Below are 21,912 nucleotides of genomic sequence, written 5' to 3'. Positions count from 1 at the left end.
TTGTTTTTGTCTGAATTTCAGATTTACCCTGGCATTGTTTATTTTTATTTGCTAAACCTGGCAAACTTTGATGATGATTATAATATCCACCTCAGAACACTGGGAAAATTAAACCAACACCATATTTAAAACCCCTAACATAGTGCACAACCAGGAAGTTGAGGAATAATTAGAGTCCCTTACTTCTCACTCCCTCCGCCATTATCATCTGAAAAGTTAGACACGTTCTCCTGAGCCCATAGGTAGTAGGGTTAGGGTAGTGCCAGTAGCAGTGGACTGGTTTTGATCCCAAACAAGGAGAAAGCTTTTCTAATGAGTTGCCTCAGGGAAGTAGTTCTAGCCTTCCTGAAGGCCTCTTGAGGATAGGAATTAATCATCAGAGAAAAGGCTAGACATGACCTTCTCTAACTGTACCCTGGAATCCTGACCCGGTAGTTCAGGTTGCTTTTGTCATGCCTAAGAACCAGGAACAGCTACCCTAATCTTTGTGTAATCAAGGAGCACAGGGATGAAGAAAACAGTAAGCACGGCCACCATTTGCCTGATGCATTGATGGTGATTCCTAGGCAAAGTCAGAGGTGGAAACCAGTGCTGGATGCTGAGTTGGTGTTCCGATGACCCATCTAAACAAAGGCACCTTCAGATTTCATGAGACAGAATGCCTATACAATTATGAAAGCCCTCTTTAAGAAAAAAATTGCAGAAATTACAAATACAAAATTACACAAGAAAATGAATATTTACTTAGAATGAGAAATGATATCAAGATAAATTACAGGAGTGCTAGAGAATTAAATCCCTTTCTTTAGAGATCTCAATCAGCGATTTACCAGAAATGCTGACAGAGAAATGTTTCCTGATTGTAACCCAGCTTCCTTTCTCCACCTGGGACTCTTATAACACACAGCAACCCAAGCACTCCTGGGTCCCTGCACATGAAGTAATCTATAATTTATACCACATTAGTTTTGTGATATACCATATCTGCTCTTGCACCTACCTGAATACTTCTCCAGCCATGGTTATTATATAAGCAATGTTGTAAGCATATTAGTGGAAAACAAAAGAATTTAGGTGGGGAGGGAACACTTACAATTCATCACTTTACCCAACCATCTGCTTCTTTTTTCCATATTACTTTTCCAGTCATGTTCATATATGCTGGGTTTTTTGCTGCTAAATAGAAAGTCACAAGCTGCATTATTTATAAACAATGAGAGTTACTGTTCTAGAGGCCGGACATTCTAAGAACATGGTGCCAGCATCTAGCAACTGTCTTTATGCTGCGTCATACCATTGCAGCAGGATGAGAAAGCACATTCAAGACCTAGATAGAGCCAAGGAGAGCAAGACAGCAAATGAGAGCTGGACTTTCCCTTATGTTAGGAGCCCATTCCCAAGATAACTATTCTGTTCCCACAATAGGAGTAATTATGCCTTTATAAGAATGGAGCTTTCATGGCCTAATCACCTCTTAAAGTTTCCAACTGCTACAAAGGCAATTAACTTTTACCATGTGTCTTGAAAGGAACTTTAAAGCCATGGCATATAATACGGATGTAATTTCATATGCTTTTCTGCTTAACATGCCATCTTCGCTGTGGTTGTTCATTGTCTTCATCAACATGGTATTTCAAGGCTGCATGATAATCCACTAGTCTGTCATTGTTAGCAATTCATATTGTGCAAGCAAGAATTGAGAACTGAATTTTAGTTTAACTATGGACAGTTCTAACCTCCAGAAAAAAAAAAAATGTTTTCAAAAGAAAGACCCTAGCAATGTTGTAATTCGCAGAGGTATAAATAATCTGTCATTTAAAGAGAAAAATCAGTCAAACCAATTATTAGGTGTGGGCAGATAGAGAAACTATCAGCAGGTTAGGTTTCTACTTTTCAACCAATTCCTTTAGTTAAGCAGTTGGAAATTCAGTGAGAACTGACTAGGATAAATGGAGATTGCCATGCGACCGGGTACTAGAGTGGACTTTTTTTCCTAAAGAGTATTTCCTAATGGAAAGAATTCCTACTAGTCCCACCAAGCCAATTCTATGGCAATAATTTAATTATGCCAATTAGAATGCAAATTATTCCATAAGCTCTATAGAGGACTGTCTCTCAGAGAAACTTCTGAACAAAACATCTCAATAGTGCTCAATAGCTTTCCCCTTGGCTAGAACCTCGGAGTTGAGTACAATATGATTCATAACCTCAGGAACAGTTGCTGTGGGTGGACACACATCACTCATATCTCCCTTAGAAGCCTCAGACTACACCCGCTTACCTTTTACTTCCTCAGCATCTTAGCGGGGTGCAGCAACCAAACTGCCCTGTGCTGTTTTGACTGTTCGTAACTCCAGCACTAAATCTTAAGCAATAGAGATGTGGTAAAAGCATCAAAATCTCCCACTCTAAATTCTGTGAGTGTCACATCAGGCAGCCAGAGTTTGAAGTGTCTTTTTTGTGGCTAGCAACTGTCTCCGTGCCCACTCAGTTTATAAGGTGATTATGGCTCATCACCACTCACTCAGAACATTAGACCAAGACGGATAAAAGCTACTCAAATTATGGCTGGTTATTTTTAGACTGAACTTTCGTATTAATGGGAATGACTCATCTTATTTGGGGATCCCTCATATGTCAAAAATGGTTGCAAAATTCACCTCTTTGCATTTCTCCTGTTTTCGTATTAAGGGCAGAAAGGGAATCTTAGAGTAAAGGCCAGAAGATGGGCTTATTCTGCAGGATCATAGAGGTGACGCCTCTCCTGTGAAGTGGTGATGTCAAGGCCAAGACTCTCCCCAGTCCTCAACCTGAAACATCCTCTCAAACTGTTTTAGTGGCTCCTCTGCCATGCAGTGGAAGGCACAGTTTAGAAAGCAACTACAAAAAATTAACTTGACATGGTCTCCTCGTATCAATCCTCCTTCTGTATCCCTGACTCACCTGGTGTCCCACTAATGGTCAAGATCAAAGGGCTTCTGCTTGCCAAAGACAAAAATGTGTCTATTTATTTTTTCCTTTTAATTTTATAAAAGCCAGCATCTTTGTGAACCAAAAACAGAGAATGACATTCTGACCAGCCAATTTTCTCACTGATGCTTTTGTAAAATGAAATTTTCTTTGCTTCCTATTTTTGTGCTGTCTTCTAGTGTTGCTGGCACGGGTACCAATCATTCTTGGCACTTCTGTAGTGCTTTTCATCCAAAGACTTTAAAGTGTTCTACAGCAGGATTTCATCCTCACAGCAGGGCGGGGAGGAAGGTCAGCTCTGTTATGCCTGGTGAGCAGATAGGATATTGAGAGGTGGCATGGTGACTTAAATACATGCCCTGCAAGATGCAGGCACAGGAGCGGGGTGAGAGCCCAAGCTTCCGAAGTTCTAACTCAGTCTGTTGTTAACTTGCTCCACTCAGTGTGGTCTCTCCTTGTCAGGGCTGAACATTTGGCACAGCACACCATAATATGAACAGCTTGTTAAGTGTCTGACCTCAAGGCAGAAGTGGAAACCCAAACAAAGAGACGTGCTCTGCAGTTCTTGAGAATCTGGGTAGGAGTTAGGGATTAGATCGGCAGGACAGCACTTGCCCTGGATTTGATTTCTGGTAACTACTGGGGTGGAGGAGGGAAGGGAAAAGAAAAGAAGGGAAGGAAAGAAGGAAGAAAAAAAGAAGGAAGAAAGAAAGGAAGGAAGGGAAGAAAGAAAGGAGGGAGGAAGGAAGGAAGGAAGGATGGAAGGAAGGAAGGAACTTGGACACATAATCCTAAAAAGTTGGTGCAAATCTACTGGGTGAAGAATTGCTACCAGATTTCAATACTTAAAAATATCATAGTATTGGCAAGGAAGCCCAGCAACAGGAATCTTACATTCTGCCATTGGAAATGTAATTAGTACAACCTCTGGGAAAAACAACTTAGCAATAACTTGTAGAATTTGTCATGCACACACTTCTTCCCAGCAATTCTACTCCTGCTTGTATACTCTACAGAAATTCCTAGACAGAATACATACAATTATATCATGAAATAAAACATTCAGTGGTGAAAATGATTGAACTGTATCTTTCCATAAAATATGGATAATGTTTATAATTAGTACTTGGTGAGAAAAGCAAGAGAGAAGATACCAAAGATGAATTTTGTAAAGCTCAAAAATTCAAAAACTAAACATATGTTCAGAAGCACAAACATATACATGATAATGCTAGCTTTTTTTTTTTAAGCAAGGAGATGACAAAGACAAATCAGGATGAAAGTTCTACCACAGAAAACATAGGACTCTAGGTTAGGGAGGGACATATTATTTGGTACATTCTAGGCCTTATGTTGGGTGGTAGATTCATAAAATACTATTTATTACTCTTTATAATTACATGTGTGTGACACATATTCTCTTCAAGTATTAGAGACTAATTTAAAGCAGTGAAGATGAATCAAAAGTATGAAAACAAGAAGCTTTTAAAGAAAAGCAGAGTCCTTCACCCAGGTTGTATGTGCATATGTGCCCAGGGTTTAACATAATGCTGGAAGCCCAGAAACAACAAAGTTTTGAAGGTCAATATTCTTAAAAGATGTATCAAAATATAAACCAAAAAAAGTATTTGAAACAAGTATAACATAAAAAGAATCATTACTGATAATTGTGACTAGTTTACAAAATAAGAAGTCATATTAAAACTATAAAATCTGAAAAAAACGAAGAAACAACTTTAAGAAAATTCAAATGAGAAAGACATGAAAGATTTCCAACTTCATTTGTAAGCAAAGAAATGCAGAGTACTTAGGAAAACTTTCTTTTTATGAGATGGGTGAAGATTACGGCAACTTTCTTTCTGTAAGATTGGTGAAGACTGAGAATACTCTGTGCTGGCGGGAGTTGGGCAAAGTAGACATTGATACTACTGAGGTATAACCTTTCCAGAAGCCTTTTTTGTTTGTTTGTTTGTTTTGGTGGCCTCAGGAATTGAATCCAGAGCCTGAAGGATAGTCTCAGCCCTTTTTAAAAAATGCTGCTTTGTTTTGTTTTGTTCTTGTTTGAGATGAGTATCATTAAGTCACCAAATTGCTCAATCTGGTCTCAAACTTGCAGTCCTCTTGCCTCAGTTTCTCAGAGTTCTGGGATTCAGACATGCATACTTGGCTTCAAAAGCATTTCAGAGACAGGATCCAGTAGCTTTAACTAAGTCTCTAAATTTTACCCAGTAAAGTCCTGGAAACTTTTCCAAAAAATAATCCAAGAAACTGAAAGATGTTCATAACAGGCACTATTTTAACAGCAAAAATTAGCCTAGATGTGGAATAATAGGAGAATGGTAAATAAACTATAGAATATCCACAATGGAAATATTGTACATACTAGCAATTGTGTTTTCAAGAGTTGTTCAATGATATTGGAAAATGCATTCATGTTAAGTGAAAATCAACATACACAATTGTTCTACTACATAGCCTTAAATTTATAAAATATATGTATATACATGTACACAAAGAAAAATTCATGGAAAATGTTGAAAAGTTTAAATAGTGCTCATTGCTTTATAAGTTCATATGTAATTTTTAGTTGTTAGTTTTTTTCTTTTTCCATAGATTCTATAAGCAATATTCTAGTTTAAAAATCATGTGAGTATATTTTGAAATAATAAGTATCTACCATAGAGGGGCAAACATTTCCTAGAACTAATGGGGCTGAGCTATGGCCATTATAGGGTGACAAGCTGTCCCAGTTTGCTCAGGATCCTCCTTGTTTGGGCAAAGAAAGTTCCATGTACAGGAAAACTCTCAGCTCTGGGAGAAATCAAGACAATTGCTCACTTTACCTTTCCCCTGAAAATCTCATGGGAATGGAAAGATTTCCACCCTCTTGATAATTTCCTTAGTCTCCCTATAGAAATGGCTACCGTGACCTTGGAGCTTTGGGAAGATTTCTAGATAAATCATGTCTTAAAAAGCTTGTTGAAAACAGAACAGATTGTGTAAAGACTAAATAGGCTGATTTAGCTTGGTTTGTACGATATCTGAATATGCATTCGAATAGGTCAGGGAACAAGAATTAGCTCTTGTCTTAGGGAAGAGGAGTCTATTTATCTCTCATTTTGTTCTTTGTGCTGTACAATTTCTTTCAGTTTGCAGACTGGAAGTGGCAGGTATCTAAAGTTGCCAGAGGACACCTGAGCACTGAGGACTGCAGCTTAGAAGAGTAAAACAAGTTCCTCAGGTTAAGACTTAAATCCACAGAAAGAACCAAGATTCCAGTAAGACTGGCTCTACCTACACAATGCCTTTCATACAGGGTCAGGACAAATCCTCTCTGCCACTGAATTTCCAAGAAGTTCTTCTTCTTTGTTGTTCAGGAAAGCATCTTGAAAAGGTGATAGATTACAGTGTGAGGATGGCTAACAGCAATTGCTGTGTCACTGAGAAGCGTGGCCAATGGGAGATAGAAAGGTGTCAGGAAATTAGAAATGTCTGACGTGGAGGACAGCCTTTTCCAACTCCCAGTAGTGTGAGTACCATGGGGCAGTCATGGACCCACTGCATCTCGGTGTCCACACTCTGTACCTTGTCACCCACCTCATAGTGTTGTGAGGACTGCATATGTTAAGTGGCAGGAAGAGTTTGGAACAGTGCTCACAGGTGTATGTATACCCAGGAGGCTCAGTAGGGAGTGCTCCTAAATCCAGTCACGGGGACCTGAGGAAAAAGAACCCAAATTGAGAAGGGCAAAAGGTTTGCTTGTGATGAAGTCTTGACAGAGTGTCAGTGGGGCCCCTCTGACCTGTCATAGGTTGTGTAAGAGACAAGCCTTCAGACCAGTGTGGTCATTTGGAAGAGGCCATCTAGAGGGTGCAGTGGGAGTCTAGTGTGGAAGCCGTGAGAATCACCTCTCAGGTCTCCTCTCCCTGGCCTGGACCAGCGTTTCATCTAAGTAGCTGCTCTAGTCTGTGGCAGAGCTAGCAGTCACACAGGTCCCTCCTAAGAGGCGGGGAGCTGCCCTTGTAGGTGATTTTATCTGGAGACAACTCTTACAGAGCCTCGCTAAACCTTCCTTAGACAGCGGTCTAGGATTCTTCATTGAGCCTTATTTCCCCATCTAGTTAGAATCAGCCTTCTCTGGCTTCCTTTAAATTGGTGGTGAAGCTCATTATGTACTTCCCCAATCTCCCTTAAGGAACACGTGTTAAGGTTTGGTTTTCAAAATTCTCTTTACTTTTATTTTTTGAACCATGTAAAGCTTTACATGGTCCAAGAGCTAAAAGTAAGGAAACAAACTAAACCGAGAATATTCACATAATTCAGGAGCCCATCCAGAAAGGCAAGAAAGCAAGAGGCAGGGATTGTTCAAGGAGACCAAAGAAGCCCCGCCTCTCAATACTTTACAGGGAAAATAACAAATAGAGCCAATGTGAACAATTGTTGATCTAAGTTAAAGATATACTACTACTTTTTTAATTGTTTTGTAGATTTTGAAAGTTTTGGAAGACACAGATTTGGAGGAGGTAAGGAATATTTACTTGTCACAGTGTTGAGCACTTGGATTCTTATTTATCTAGGAACACTTTAAGACAAGAAGACACCAACAGGGCCTGAAGGGGAGGCAACAAGTCTAACAAAGAACCTGCATCCTAATTTCTTTAAAGTAAAGGAGGAGGCAGTAGAGGGAGATCTCTGGATTTTAATATAAAGCACAGTTTCATTGTCAGTGAAAATCTACATAAAAGCATTAAGTACATAATTTGTGAGCATTAGAAAGGAAAGGAATGATCAGTCAGAGACAGCATATGTTCATTAAGAATAGGTCAAATATGCCTCTTTTTCTCCCAGTAGGAAACATCAAAGATGAAATATAATTTAATTACACAGGGTATTTGATGGCGTTGGTCATACTGGCTTTGTGACTAAAACAGGCAAAGATAGCTGAATTATTATCTAAGCATTTCCTTCACTCTTCATTTCTTGTTTTGTCCACTCATATATTCAGTCAGTAACACAGCACTCATTAAGATTAACGAGTACATTAATGTCAACTTGGACCTACAGAATTTCAGAAGATGTTTCTGAAATGTAGCCTAAGATCAAAAGTCTCAGAATCACATATGGTGCTTGTTAAAAATGCACATTCCCGGAGTCATATCCCAGACATACTGAATCAAATTTCTGGAAATGTTTTTTGGAGATCAGTACATTTAACAAATTTCTGAGATGGTTTGTTGGCACACTCAAGTTTAAGAACCACTGTTAAAGCTAATTCTCTTCCTTCCTAAAATTATAAGCATTTTAATCAGTAAATTGGGTGAACTCCAATATAAGCTTGGCCTATTAAATTTATAGATGACTGAAAGTTGGAGCTAATAAACTGTAATTCAGAATGAAACTTAAATCAAAAGACCTTGGAAAAGGAGAATGATGGAATGAAATTAACAATATACAACTTAATAGGGTTAAGTGTTCAATTTTGCATCTAAGTTCAAAGAATCAACTACTTAAATATAAGGTAGGAAAGCTGTAGAGTGACAATGGTTCATTTAAAAAAGATTTAAAGTTCAGTGAGAGTCAGAAATGGGGTCTTTTTCTAAAATGGAAGAAAACTAACGAATTTTAGGATACATTAACCTACAGAAACCTAAATTAGGGAAAGGCACAGCAAGGTTGTTCTCAACACTTTTTGCATTGGCAAAGCACATCTAGTTTTAAACATTCAAATACCTACATTACAGTTTAGATGTTTGGTATCTCCAAGAGCCATGTGCCCCCAGCATGGTCCTATTAGGAGGCTGTGGAATCCTTGGAAACCAGACTTTCGTGGGAGGGCCCTAGGTCACTGGGGGTGTACCTAAGGGGATTGTGGGACCTGAGCTTTGCTTGTCTTCTGCTTCCTGACACAAGAGGCAGGTTTTGTCCACCACATGTACTGTGATCATGTGCCACCATTACCACAGGCCCAAAGCACTGCAACCTATCAGTCTTGAAATGGAACTTTCAGAATAAACCTTTTATTTCTGTAGAGTAATTGTCTGGAGTATTTTGTCATGGTGACAGAGAGTTGACTGGCACAACCTATTTTTTAAAAAAATACAGAGTACGTCTAAGGGAAGGTTACTGGGTATAAAATGTTTTAAGCACACATCATATGAAGAAGTAATGAGGAATAGACTATGTTTCATACAGAAAAGCAAAAACTTCAGTGTAGTGATCTCTGACTTTATGGTATTGAAAAACTGTTGTGTTGGAAAAGAAATAGACTTTGTCTATATGGTTCCACAGGAAAGACTTGAGAACACTGGAGGAAACTTAAAGGAAAATTAAAGTTACTTTTGGTTTTACACAAGAAATAATTTTCTAAGAACTAGAGAGTTCTCTGGTTACTCCTCTGAAATACTGAGCAGTTGGGTAATATACTGTTACACAAATTGTGAAGAGGATTCCAGTCAGTCACCATATTCTTCCCAAAAATCATGTTGAAATTTAATCCTTATGCATCAAGATAAACAGTCTTTTCCCTCTAATCTCACATTGCAATAAACACAAAGGTCTTCTGTGACCTAAAAAGGCACGGGAATTTCTCACCAGCAAGGAAGCAATCAGTTCTGTAGCAGTGGACAACAGCTGGTCCACTCTAATCCAGCTGGTCACCCTTAATCCAATTTAACTCTCACTGCATCTACCTGGAAATAGCATAAGAACCCACAGACTACCTGGAAATAGTGTCAGTTCCCAACATTGCTCACCCTTTGGGTATCAATCACAAGCCCTCAATTGCTTTACCTGTATTTCTGACTTTCAAGGTCCTACAACTTCCTTCTCAGGTTTGATTAATTTGCTTGAGTGACTCACAGAATTCAAAGAATCACTTACTTACATTTCAGATTTATTTTAGGATACAGACGAAAAGATGAGCAGGCTGAGCAGTGTGGAAAGAGGCATTGAGGCTCCGTGCCTTTTTCCATGCCTGGAGGTACACCACACCCAGCAGCCTCTGCAGGTTCAGGGATCTGGAGACTCAACAAACTCCACTTGTTGAGAGTTTTGTGGATGTTTCATTATGTAGATTTGTTGCTAACAGACCTGCTAAGAAAACCTAGCAAAACCTGTATATTCAGATTCTTCTTGGCCTGTTTGTACAGCATTCCTTCCTTCAGGGTATGGGGCAAAACCGAAATTAGGAGAGTCTTGTGGCCTATCTTCTGGTAAACTAGGTCAGAGTTCTTTGCAGGCAACTCAAAGTATAGAAAGATGAGAGCTTCTATAGTCCACCTGGGTGAGGGGATTGCAAACCAGGAAACACAGTTAGAAACCTAACAACAACAACAAAATGTCATACATCATAATATCACAATCCCTAGTGCAAGGTATTAAGAGCTGAGATCTTTAGGACGTAATGTAAGGGTTCCATCCTCATGAATAGGATTAGCATCATCTTTGAAAGGCTCAAAATTGAGAGGAGCTGCTTTTTGCCTATCCTCTCATTCCTTCTTCCATGTGGGAACACAGTGTTGCTCCACTCTGGAGGATGTAGCCCCAAGCTATCATTTCGAAAGCAGAGACTGGTCTCTTAGCACAGACCAAACCATGTGGCTCCTTAATCTTGAACTCCTAGCCTTCAGAATTATGCGAAATAAACTTTTGTTGCTTATAAATCAACTGGTCTCAGATATTTTGTGACAGAAGCACTAATGGATTAGGTAGGAGGCTTTGTTTGAATCAATAGTGATGCTGGGCTAGGAAATAAGAAACATGTTTAACTCAATTCTCTATTTAAAAAGTTTTTTAATAGAAAAATATAAGAAAGAATTTCTGTGTTACATAGGATATTCCTTCAAATAGAGAGTTTGTTTTTTATATTTCTGTACTACTTTACCCAGAATTTTGGTTTCAATTTAAAGCCTTAACCCAGCTCCTCAATTCAATTCAATTCAAAGCCTTCCAATCTCTGTCTGCTTGTATCATCAGCTATCATCCTTCCAGGGAAATCAGTTTCATACCTGGGGTTGGGGACAGGGTCTGTTTTAGCAAGGTGTGAGTCAGAATTCCCATGGCACTTCTATTCAGTCCTCTGCAGAGGAAACCTGACTATGGAGACGCCATAAATTGACACGACCTTAATCCTTAAACCATGTTATCCCACCTACACAGCAGCCTGTCTGCCAGAAATAGACAGTGAACTCAAGGGCAAACAGATGCAAGCTGGCTGGTACTCACTGGGGCGGCTTGGCACAAAATCTTTATCATAACAGGGATAATAGTAATTAACTGAAGTAACCATTTTCTTTCTTTAGAGGACTTTTATATTTAATATATAAGTTGGTCTGGGTGTGTATGAGATGGAGCAGAAATAAAAGACATCCAGAAATAAAACTGGCATAGAAAGTTGCATAAGAACAGTAGGTATTGAATTAATAGGTGAAAACTATAAGAAAGTAGAAACCAAAAGAAGGAGGGCGAGAAGGGTAGTAGGCTGGGGGTGTAAGAACTATTGCAACAGATGTATGGACCCTCGCTATGAGTTCTGAGGGCAGAGGATGGAGTGCTCCACTCCTGAGGGTCCTAGAGCTACCTTGGACATAACTGTTCTCTGAATGGCATTTCAAAGAATGCACATTAGCTGCTGCATAGCTCTTGCTATTGTCCTTATTTCTCTGAGGATCCCATATAATACTTGTCTGGCTTTTCCACTTAACCAAAGAAACAATGAGAAAAGAATGCACACTGCTTGCCATCTGGGACACAGACCAAGAAGCTTACTGTAAGCTCAACATTTCTTTGCAGACTCACATTGTTTGGATCTTCAAAATTTCATGACAGATTTTCATTTTCCTCCTTAAAAGATCTGTGCTCATCTTTTATATAAAACTGACATGAATCCATTGATTGAAAGAAACAATTTAAAGACAAGCTACATCATGTACTTCCATTGCTTCCCATAATTCTTGGCCAACTGCCATGTTAAAGCACGGTTACCTCCATTTGAGAGACAGGGTCTTATAATAAGCTTGTACTATATTACCTGGGTTTGAGTTTCCTTGAGATCCATACTATTTAAGCGGTTATAGGGAAGTATAAACGTGTGTGTGTGTGTGTGTGTGTGTGTGTGTGTGTGTGTGTGTGTGTTTATGTGTTAATGTGGGTTTGGATGAACTGTGTTTTAGCACATCACCACAAAACTCAGAACCCAGTATTCTAGATATTTCAAGTATTTGTTAGTTGATGATAAAATTAAACACCTGCTATAGAAAAAAATTTAATGTTCAAATTCAAATATTCTTATTTACAGACATTTTATGTCTTCTAGTATATTAAAAGTAACTGTATTTTTAAATCAGTGTCTATTTCACCCCACACACACTTGATTGTAAATTGGAACAAAGTCCAACTTCTTTCACATAAATCTCACTAAAAAGACAGTAATAAAGAGAGACAAAAAGCAGAGTATATGGTCAATACATATGGTCAGGCATAAGAATTAAAACTAAGGGGGCTGGGGATTTAGCTCAGCGGCATAAGCGCCTGCCTTGCAAGCAGGCAGTTGTGAGTTTGATCCCTGGTACCGATAAAAATGAAAAAGCCAAAAAAAAAAAAAAAATTAAAACTAAAACTTGGTCAAGGTGTGGAGTAAAAGTTTTCATTGGATTTTATTTAAAAATTAATTATGTTAAGAACTAAGTATTTTATAAACCAAAATGTCTTTGGTAGCTGTTAAATGTTACTATTTATTAAAATGCTAACAGAAATTGGATTTTAAATTAAGTATTGACTCCTTATAAATTAAATTTAAATAATTAAGTGTGGTATTAATGATGAGGATCTTGAGAAGGGAATCCATTGTAAAACTCACATTTTACAAAACGTCATCTATATAAATACTTTGTTAAAAGTTTACAACTTTCTAAGCTACCTTTTTTAGTCCACTGCCTCGTCAATTATTTTTACACACTGGTTTATGCTTCCCAGGTGCTATTCTAGCCAGTGGTATTTGCAAAGGTCTCACTAATGACTATGCACACCGACTGAATTAAGTAGACTTTATGGGACATTCATGTACATCAGGCCCAAAGATGGAAGAAGACTCAGACCTGCTTCTGCTCTTCGGGAGCCCAGAGCCTGGCGAGAGGCAGGACTCATAAGCACACATCACCGTGCAGCACAGTGAACACGAGGGGGAAAATATGTACAGTGCTTCAGGTCAGGAAGCTTTCTAACTCTCTGACACTCAGATGATTCTAATGCTTAATGCACTTTCTGTAATAAAATAAGTGCATAAACAGTGCCCTCTTCTTCTCACCCTGATCCCTGGGTGAACAGCCATGTACTTGGGATTGCACAGATTCCTCCCTTCTCTTAGAAATCCACTGCAGCTTAAATAGGGAGCATATATATATATATAAGTAATTGGTTTTTTTGCTACAGTGAAGCATACTCAATAAAAGTCTTCAGGTTAGTCCAATTGAATGCCTTTTTTGATTTTATAGAACAGGCACTATGAATTTATATGTCTGATAGTTTTGAAGGCATCTTTCTACACACAGACCACAAGCCAGGAACTTGTAAGTCAGCCTCGATCCTCCCTCACTAACACTCTCACGCTCACTAACCACGTCTTAGGAACTCTGACTCTCAATAGTGAAGCTTTTCATCTTCATTCCATTTGACTGTGGCTTACTCACTTCAGATGTTCATGAATTCCTGGCAATGTAATTGTAAAAGTGTCTTCAATGAACTCTCTGCAGCCAGCAGAGCCATCCCATGTAGTGCAGAGATCTAACATTACACAGCTCAGCCTAAACCCTTTGCATTATCTCCAAAATGAAGGTCAAACACGATGGACAAATTTCTGAAGCCTCTTACCCTCTTCCTTTGCTCATTTCATCTCCCAACTTAGAGACTTGCATTTTGTGCTCTGATTATACTGAGTAGCTGTTTCCCAGAAAAGCTCTTCCTAACCTCCAAATCTTTGTACCTGCATTTCCGGTTATGCAGAGTTTTGCTCTTGTGGGTGAGGCCAATATTCCTGCAGTATCACCTGGGAATTTGTGGGAAGTGTAGACTCTCACTTTAAGGAACATCTCATAACCATCAGATAATAGCCTCATCTTAACAAGATGCTCAGATAAGTTCTTCATACACTTTAGTGTTTTAGAAGGACTTTGTAAAATGCTGTATTCTATTACTTTGCCCATCTCATTGGGTCCTCAACCTTATAGACCAAATGTTCTTTTTCTATACATATATATATATTTTAAAAGGAACCTCTTTTTACTATTTCAAAATAAATGATATGATTAACATATACAACCAATATTTACAATTTTAAAAATCCTAGTGATTTACTTATAATAAGAAAAAGAGCAAATGATAGGATATAAAATGTGTATTTCTGTATGTAAATGCTTGACCACAACTATACTCAAAGACATAGCAAAGTAATGAAATGTTTGCCTATCTTCACTTTGGTTTGATAGGTACAAATGAAGACCAGTTCCAGTGTATTGTTTTGGTGACACAAGTATCATAAGTAATGAGACAGTCGGTGATGTCAGGTTTCAAGATAGTGAATGACTCTCGGCAAAATTCCAGAAGAGAGTAAGGCAGATTATTTATTTGCTTCACAAGGAAGTCATATTTCTAGAAAATGCGGTTTTTATTAAGACTGTGAAATGCATGCTTTATATTCATATGTGGCATTAGTATGGTGCTAGACTCAGATCATGACTTTTACTTACATGAATCTCTAGTGGGACATCCAAATACCACACGGCTTGCAATACTGTATTTTTTTATATAATAGAATTAAGACAAGCATAGCAGAACATATAATATCTCTGGACTTCATCCATCACAGTCAGAACTGTCCTTCTATCAGTGAACACCAATAAAGACACCCCAAATTCACTGAAGGACAATAGTCTTCCTGCTGAGAACTGTCAGTCTGCCTGGGAGCTAGCAGCAGCCATCCTGGTTCAACTGCCTGGTTCCCATATCTGGTGCTTCCCTTCCTCTTTCCTTCCGTAAAGTTCTCTCAGTGCCCCTGAGTGTGGTCCAGGCCCACCCTAGCAGTGCACTGGCTGTACAGCAGGAATGCCCTCTGAATCAGTCACCTTTGTGCCCTAGAAGACATACAATCTGAAGCCAGGAACAGTTCAAAAATACCATCAAATAAGCAACTTTTACAAAGTAAAAAAGAAAAACTCTGAAAGCATATAAAGATTGAAGATATTGTCATTCATTAAGATGTGATCTTCTCCAGTATATATACTATATCCTGAAGATAATATGATAAAATGGGCATTTTATAATCTTCTTTCCCTCTTTATAATTTCACTTACTTGTGCATAGTCTAGTCTTTTTTCAACATATTCAGTACCAATTGTGTGCCAGGCACTAAGCATACTTTCTTTTGACATATTCACAATGCATCATGAGAAATAGCAAAGTGCAGAATTTGGCATATTTAAATGTGACATTATGCCTCCCTGGTGGCACCAAGGGAAGGAGTGACTAATGCTGACTAAGGTATTTGAGGACAATTTTTCAGAATATAGGATCCATACCTTCCATATTTAATGATGCAAAGCTTCCTATTTTGAGTCTCTCATGAAAGAGAAATATGAAGAAATATGTGATTATTTACTGTGCGTTTCAACGTCTCTCTGAAAAGAAAAGCCCAAAAGCTAAGCATTCCATGAAGGTATTATGTTACAGATAAAACCAAGAAGCCCCTGTTGAGGGACTCAGGGCCCTTCTGCAGGCTTGAACTCAACCTTGCGTAATACGATGGTGTTATCCTAGATCCCTTGTCAAACAGGCAATTTGAAATTATGTCATTGAGGTTTTCTCCAACTCAATGTATTGAGTTTGATACTTATACTCTGAGAAAATTTACCATTAAAGTATATATTTCTTAATTCAAACTGTAAATAAATTTGGATATATTTATCATTTGAGGATGGTTTGTGAGGATGGTGGTAAAAAAAATCGAAACTGAACACTTTTGAAGTTTTAATATTTAAGAATTAAACATAGATACCTGCGTCACTCAGAGTATTCTGGCCTCTGGCAGGTCTCAAAAATGTAACAGACATTTTTGAATAAATTAATGCTTACATAAATGAAATTATTTACATTTCCATTTGTTTTGAATACCAGAATTTTATTAAAACTACTGAGCTTTAAAGAAGTAAGAAAATATTGAGAGAAAACCAAAAGGTTTGTTCTTCCCATCCTAGAATAAATGCTGTCTTTGAGCCACTGAGGATACAAGGTCAGGGAAAACCGTCACCTCAGAGCCTAGACAAAGGTGGCCTTTTTTCTTCCTCTTCCTCCTTTTCTTCTTTCTCTTCACTAGTTTTATGAGCTGTGCCAGCCGTGTTTAGGCGGTGTGCGCTTTACACTTGAGTGAGGCCTTCCCTGCCCTAGGTTCTGGGAGCTCCACTCTGCTGCCTCCATCTGCTGCTTCTGATAAATGCTCATATTTTAAATATATTCCAATCAGCATCCTCCCGAAGTGGTTTGCAGGCCCTATCCAGTAAACAGCCCCCTGGCACAGTGCCACTTCTTGTGGGGAAAGGCTTTGGGTGGAGCGCCAACTTAGCTCCCAGGGAAGACAGATAAAGAGGAGGGGAAGAGCCAGAGACAGCTACTATCCAAGACCATAGCTGTGTCCTGCCACGGACAGAGGCCACTAGGATCCACATGAGACTTGGAAATCTGGGAAAAGGGTGAGAATGTCTGAGCATGGAGTAGAAGTGAAGCTTAAGTTATTTTGCTTTTCTCTGAAAATGAATTGAAATTTCTTAGCCGGGTTGGCTGACAACCCTTCGTTATGAATAACCTACAGGAAAGTAGGGTACGCAGGAATTTGCTTCCAGTGCTCGCCTCCTCCGGCATACACGCTGCTGCTCTTCCAAATCCTCCTGCTAATTTCACCTCCATTTCTGTGTTTTTCCTTCCAGCCAGTGATCTCTACCCAGCATAATCACCGATTGATTTCAGGAAAAATGGAGTGAGGCAGCAAGGAAGGTCTCCCTGAAGAACATATCAGAGTAGAAATTGCTGGGGTAGATTTTCCTGCCTCGCAGTTGTGGGTTCATGGAATAGTAAAGCTGGAAGGATAGTTATGAAGCATCTAATCAAATTCCTTTATCCTGAAGGCATCTTAAATTCTCATGCTCCAAACTGACTCTTGATCCTCCTCCACTTGTCCATGTCTTTTCTCGATTTCCTTCTTTCGTTAGTGATGACTCCATTTCTCTAGATACTTAGTGTCAAAAATTGTGATATTGTATTTGGCTCCTTAGTTTCTTTCACAGCTCACATCTGCTCCGATACCAAATCCTACAGCTCTAGCTTCAAAATGCAGTCTGTGCCTGACCCCTTCTTCCCACTTCCTCTGCTACAACTCTGGTCCAAGCTATCTTTATGGCTCCTCTGGATTACTACAATGGCCCCCAAATCAGAATAGGTCAAATCAGACTAGCCACCTCGTTTGACAAAGTATTATTGCAACACAGCCATACTCATATGTTGACCTTTTATGCTACAACACAAGAGTCAACACATTATAATGGAGCCCTCCTGACCTGAAAAAAATATTTACTGTCTCTGACTCTTTACAGAAAAAGGTTGTCAATCTGTGCAATCACCTACTAAATTATAAACTGGATAACATCACTGGTTGGTTCAAAATCCCCTCACTTGGGGTAAAACTCAGAGTCTGCAAAGGCCCTGTATGAGCTGAAGCCCACATGGCCTCTCTGACCTCACCACTGATTATTCCTTTCCTTATATAGCCTTATGTGGCCACACCAAGTACTTCCCATTCTCTGATGCTCCTCTGATAAGCCAGGCTGCAGGTGATGCAGGACCTTGCATTTTTCTGACCCTTCTTCCTGGAACAGACAACTATCCAGGTCACTAACTCTTCCTGGTTTCTTCAAATGTCACCTTCTAGAGACACCTCTATGACAACCTTATATAAATGACAGCCTCTCATTGCCTTAGTTTTATCCAAAACATCTACTTTCATTTATTGTAGCTTCCTCTTTATTTGTGTCTGTGGTCTCTCCTCATCTCCCTCCTAAAATACAATGTCTGTGAAAGCAGAAATTTTGTCTGTCTTGTTTTACTGATTCATCCACATACTTGGGTTAGTCAGCATTCCATTGCTGTGACAAACTACCTGAGAAAATCATATTAAAGGAAGGAAAATTTAGTATTGTTCATGGTTTCAAAGATTTCAGTCCATAGTCACTTAGGACATCATGGAGGAAGGGTGGTAGAGAAATTCTGCTGACGTTATGGTGACCAATAAATGAAGAGAAGGAGAAGGAGAGGAGATGCAGAGAAGGGGAGAGGGATGAATGGAAGGAAAGACTTTTCAGGGGCATTCTCCTAGAGTCCTACTTCCTCAGTCTAGCCCCCACCTGTTTAATTTTGTAGCACCTCCCAAAGTCTCCACCTCTGAGCACTGATGCATTGGGAACTCCACACATAAGCCTTGGGGGGACATTTCAGTTTGAAACCATCACACTGGGCATGTCCTAAGTCTTTTATAAATGCACTGGTCCTGGGAAACAGTGTTATTACAGCACAGATCAAATGTGACCTAGCTGAGCTTTTTAAGACTGGTCCTGTTCTGAGAGTCCTAGAACTCCAGGTAGAAATGGCTTTGGGAAAGCATGTCATTGTCTACTTTCCTGCTTCCCTTTGTTCTTCTTACTTTTCAGACTGTCTCATTCCATACCCTGGTCTGTGGTATCAGGGCGCATAGTATTTTAGAACTTCCTCTTCCCTCATCCACTTGCCATTATTAAAACACATCTCCCTGGCTTCTATTACCCAAAGACCCAGCCACATTCACTTCTAAACTGATAGACTCATTAAAGCCCAGATATTAATGAATAATAATGCCTCTACCTCCTGGAAAATAATTTGCATTTAAACAACTTTTAGTGCCTGAATGCAAAGAGGTAAGTGACATGGGAAACCTCAGCAGGCACTAGGTCTGGGCCAACTTGGATAGCCATAGGGAGGCCCGGGAGGAAAATCAAATCATAACCTGTAGGTACTTGTCCACTGAGTCTCTGGAGGGTGAGCCTGGCCATGCACACCCCTCACAGCACATACACTCACAGCTAGGCAGGATGCCAATTAGAGGCCTGAGAGTATCTTAGCTTGCATAGAAATAAGCCTGTCACTTGTGATATGTGTACGCACTTACCTATATTACCATTGATTCCTCCCTTAGTGCTTTGATAGCTTTCTGTCTGACACAAATACTGTTGGTGCACAAAAAAGGAAGCAGGATAGGCATAGGACTTGGCCCTCAAAAAGGATGGAGTGGGTGCACCGAGACTCAGATTATTGGGGCACAAATCACAAGCATGTTCTTTACTGGGGCTGTACTCAGAATACCATGGGGGTTTGAAGATGGATGGGAAGAAAGGCTGAATAAGGACAAAAACAAATTCCTAATAGACTTTGTGCTGTGCAGAGACAAAACTAACACAGTCATTTGCAGAATAGAAGCAGGAGATTTCTCCATTAGTACATCTTTTGGAGCTTTCCAGAGCATCCCTGTTCTATCTCCAGAGGACAGAGTGCCCACACATGCCCTGTGCAGAATGCTGCTGGCATTCCCCAGCAGAATAGATCAGGCTGAGCCCTTGGCCTAGTTTATCCAGAGAGCTAAGTACTTGTGCCTGTCAAAAGTGAACAAATTTTCTTTCAAATTATTACTAAGAATAACTTCTTTCTCCACTGCTCTATACATTGCTGTGTACACCCCTCTGAGTTTGATACCTAGTAGAAAGGATATTGATCTACAGTTTCTCCAGGCTATCCCAGGTTTTGTTTACTTCACTCTCTAGACACAGAGACACTGTCATGTAACCATGGAAGCTTTCCACATTTTATCAAAATGACACCTTCTATAGAGAAATCAAAGAGATTAATACATATTTCAGAAACCAAGTAGCCCTGTAAAGGATTGAACCGATGGCCTGTACACTGAGCTACATTCCCAAACATTTATTAAATTTATTTTGAAACAGTGTCTTGCTGGACATTAAGTGGTCCAGAGTGGGCTCCAACTTGTGATCCTTCTATCTCAAAGTGCTGGGATTACAAGTATGTTGATGGACACGTCAAAAGGTCAAAAGGCATTTGTCAACTGCAGTGAATTTAATTTTTCAAGTCGTTTCTAATTCACTAAATATAGAGCTAAGGAGCCCTCCATACTGGGAAGCCCACATTCATTTCTGCCAGAACAGGGGTGGAAAGCATATCCTATATCCTGAGGTGCTAGAGACCTGACTGTGTATAGGAGTGGCTTCACTTGGACCTGACACACTTCTGCCACCATCTGACTGTCCCTTGTGATCTGCAGCTAACAGCAGACACTAGGGATATCTGGGGGCCCGAAGATGGCACACTGAACCACAGGTGGCACTTTCCCACTAAAATAAATGAGACAGGGGAAGGGATCCCCTTGACGGATCCCCTTGAAGGCAGGCCACCTGCCTCTGAGCTCAGACCCCAGGCCAGGGGCTCTCAAACATCAGTGTGCCCCAGGAAGCCTCCCTGACACAGAGACCACTGGGCCCCACTCCGAGGGTCAGGTGCAGGCGGGTGGGGGAGGATCTAAGGACATGCATTTCTACAAAGTGCCCAGGCCCTGCGGCTGCTGCTGATCCAGGGACCACTCTTGGGAGCCACCAATCTGGGTTCAGGTTTTGGATGACTTGTTCCTTCCCTCCTACTGCTGTGCTTTACACACCTGAGACTGGGGAAGAGAGGGTGGAGGTTGACTGCTGGGCAGCCGCGTGTAGTGGCCAATCCAAGCTGCCACTGAGGATACAGAAGCCAGCTTACAGGGATCGGGACCAGACAACCTTTCTCCAGAATCCCAATGTGCAGCTACTCTCATCTGGCACTGCAAGGTCCCTTCATCCACTTTGTTTATAAAGCCCACCTGGTGAGAGTTTCAGTGCAGCGACCCACAGTCATAGCAACCTGACCAGAGTTAGAGAAAAGGAGATCGGCAGAGGAACTCAGGGGACCCTGGAGCATCAATAAACAGTGCTCATGAGGCGAAGGTTCTCCAGTGCTTTTGCACAAGTGACCACAGCAGGGCAGGCAGGGCACACCTAAAGAGCCATCATGTAGACAGACAACAAAGACCTCTCAGCAGACATGCCCAACTGCTGCTAGTGGGGAACTCACCTGAAACTACAGATGAGACTCGGTCCAAAATGCAGACAGCTACTTTCAAAGAACACTAAGCACTTTTTCCCCTAGAAAACTTGCCCCTCTAAGGCTGGAAAAGGCTATCTTTAAAGATCAGATTCTCTCTATACCTTGGCCCCAAAGAGGAACTACAGTGCGGTAAAATGGTGCCGGTAGAAAGGGACTAAGAGGAACAGGGAGTCTGCAAAGTGTTTTTGGCCAATTGAGGGTGTTTGTATGTTTGAGGGAAGAAGTGGGGCAGTGGCACAGCTGCTGAGAGTATCTCTGCAAGCCTGGGTTGTGGTAAAATAGTGTATGTAACATCTGTCAGGATACCTGACACCTTTCCTTCTCTTCTTGTTATGTTTCCTTTGCAGGCCAGCTGGGGCTCGCTTCTGCTTCATCCTCATGCTAGGATCCAGGGAGAGAACTGCGCTTGTCTGAACCTCACTGACTGTCAAGGCAAGAGGAAAGATAAAGAGGCAAATTGCACGCTGGGTTTTAAAGCTTTTGCCCAGAAGTAACTCATGTCACTGACTATTGTGATTTACAGAGGGTTCTTCCAAAATTAATATCTACCCAGAACCTCAGAGTGTTAACTTACTTAGAAACAGTGTCTCTGCAAGTGTATTTAGTTCAGGATCTGAGGATGATACCATCTCAGGTTTAATCAAATGGTTAATGTCTATATATGAGAAA

This window comes from Cavia porcellus, unplaced genomic scaffold (genome assembly GCF_034190915.1).
Source record: "Cavia porcellus strain 051 isolate PalLab524CR breed Dunkin Hartley unplaced genomic scaffold, mCavPor4.1 scaffold_15, whole genome shotgun sequence".
Lineage (NCBI taxonomy): Eukaryota > Metazoa > Chordata > Mammalia > Rodentia > Caviidae > Cavia > Cavia porcellus.
The sequence above is the reverse complement of the archived record's forward strand: the minus strand, read 5'-3'. Positions refer to the sequence as shown.